The sequence below is a fragment of the Helianthus annuus genome, chromosome 3, assembly GCF_002127325.2.
Source record: "Helianthus annuus cultivar XRQ/B chromosome 3, HanXRQr2.0-SUNRISE, whole genome shotgun sequence".
Taxonomy (NCBI): Eukaryota; Viridiplantae; Streptophyta; class Magnoliopsida; order Asterales; family Asteraceae; genus Helianthus; species Helianthus annuus.
The window spans coordinates 14,792,916-14,795,192 of record NC_035435.2 but is presented as its reverse complement, the minus strand read 5'-3'; the positions used below and the strand labels follow the sequence as shown (position 1 = coordinate 14,795,192).

The following is a 2,277-nucleotide window of genomic DNA, read 5'->3' as shown; positions in this document are numbered from 1 at the left end:
ATTCCGCACTCGCTAGTAGGTTTGTATAACAAGGTTTAGGTTCGTAATCCTCCGCGAAACAGGGACCTACAGCACCAAAAGACGTCATCGAAAACATAACGTTATATGCATGAATATTTGTCATGAATTCAGCCTGTTGATAGAGATGTATTAAAGTAGTAAACGGCATTCTACGTAACGGCTAAACTACAACACCACCCCTACACACTGATTATAACCAAGACCACCATTATACGACCTAGAAGCCACACGTTCATCTAACCAAAACAACGCACCACAAAACTGGCAAACATTTTGACAAACACCATTGTCTAGATAAGAAGTATAAGCGTGTAGTCCAGTAGAAGTCGAAGCGGTATCAGACAATACAGTACAGGACACCCATTGTCGCTTACGACTTGACATACTACATTTAAAAGTTTGTACATAATAGAAAACTTACTTACCTATGCTTAAAAATTAATACAAGCTATATATAAAAAAAAATAAAAACAAAGTATGATGAAAAAAATACCCAAAAAGGGGAAAGTACATATTCCTACGGAACTTGTTTAATGTGTATGTACTAACCTGGCTACTTAAATCCTGAACAAAACAGCAACACCAACAAAGTACTTACAAACCTGCATTAAGCGTTAAAGATATTAAGTTACCTATATGTATATGAAAACATATAGATTATCATGAATTATACGCTCCTAAAGTCGTATGAAAAGGTAATTAATGAACCTTTATCAGTCAAATAAAGACTTTAGCAAAAACATAAGAGTACAAAAGCAGTAAATACAACATAAGCATCAGAGTATAAAAGCTATACGTACAACAAATTAGCCGATAAGGTAAACTGGCCTACCACTCTAGTTGGGTAAAAGAAGCATTTAATAAACAAACGAAGCGTAGAAACTGTGTAGACTCTGTGTGGGGTTTTTAAGAAAATACCGGGCTAGGATTCGAGTTGGGTATATCCTTGATTGGAGCTTTCATTCACCTTGTCACGAGACTTATGAGGACAAGCAGACTTCTTGTACCCTCGATTTTGATCTGCTCGTTTTAGCTCCTTTCGCTTCTTGTGAACCGGCTCACAAACATCAGCACAAGATTTAGTATTAACATCTTGTTGCACGTTTGGGCGATGAACACAATTTCTAGCAATGTGTCCAGGAATAGAAATCAATGTTGTATTTTCTTTTTTATTTCTGATTTAAAGTCATATCTTTGCAAGCCTCGTTAACGACAAAGTCTAACAAAGTCCCTCCTCTTCGCCGATGATCAATTTTTTATATCTAAGATTATTACCTACAATTGTGAGATGAAGAAAATAGTAATTCAAAGAACACACAGAACCCTAAATAATAAAAAGGTATGAATACCGGACAAGAACATCACAAGACCGATGGTCCTCAGAATCGCCATCTTCACCACTGAAATCCTAGAAACCGGCAGAGGTTTGGTGGACCAATGACGGTTTAGCGGCAAACCAGGGGTAAATAGATTTCATCTTAGTCAAATAATAACATGCACCCATAGATCGGTAGCTAACAGAGTCTAATTCAGAGGAAAAATAAAGTTTTAGAGAGAGGAAGAAGAGACCTTGAGGCAAAAGTGACGTGGTGACTCTCTGAGATGATCCGGTAGTGTAGTTGTGACCGCAAAGGTGGATTGACGGTGATGGTGACGGTGGTGAACCTACGGTCATCACCCCTGTCCTTCACGCTCTCTCTCTATATATATCTCCTCTTCCCTCTCAAGCTCTACTCTTTTGATTTACATATGTGGGTAGAAGATGAGACATATATCTCCCTGTTTCAATTTTCTGAGAAAACTAAGTCGCATGTTTGGGGAGATTTTTAAACCTAAATAGCCTTCAGGAGACGCGTGGCAATTTATTCATAATAGCTGGCATGCCTATCAATTTACAACAATTAATACAGCTCATACTACACATATATGCACACAAAAAAGCAACATTGCAAAAAGTACAACCACATAATACACAACAATGTTATAAATTAATAATATATAAATGTTTATTTCAATACAGAAAAACAGAGGCGTCTCTGATAATTTACGTATCTGTTCGAGCTAGAAAAAATCTGTCCTTCTGTAATATTTTATTATTATTTTAAAAAAATCAAAATAGTATTGAGCTCAGTAAACCTAATGCCAACCGGAGTAAATTCTAAACCATAAAAATGATTTATAAATGGGCCTATATTAGATTTGGTATGTGTTTACTATTTAGAAAATAACCATTTCTGAGTCAATGGAAGTGTTGGT

General features: G+C 36.2%; 1 long non-coding RNA gene across 3 annotated transcripts; it reads right to left on the bottom strand.

Moving 5' to 3' along the window:
- Positions 1 to 566: 566 nt before the first annotated feature.
- Positions 567 to 1,834, bottom strand: LOC110923552. 3 transcript variants are annotated; one of them, XR_004888292.1, is made up of 4 exons: positions 1,591 to 1,834; positions 1,371 to 1,429; positions 940 to 1,296; positions 567 to 623 (listed from the first exon to the last, which is right to left on the bottom strand). It is a non-coding gene; the product is annotated as an uncharacterized LOC110923552 (long non-coding RNA). The 3 variants fall into 3 exon arrangements; XR_004888293.1 differs by having other exon boundaries at positions 940 to 1,283; XR_004888291.1 differs by lacking the exon at positions 1,371 to 1,429.
- Between the last annotated feature and the right edge of the window lie 443 nt (positions 1,835 to 2,277).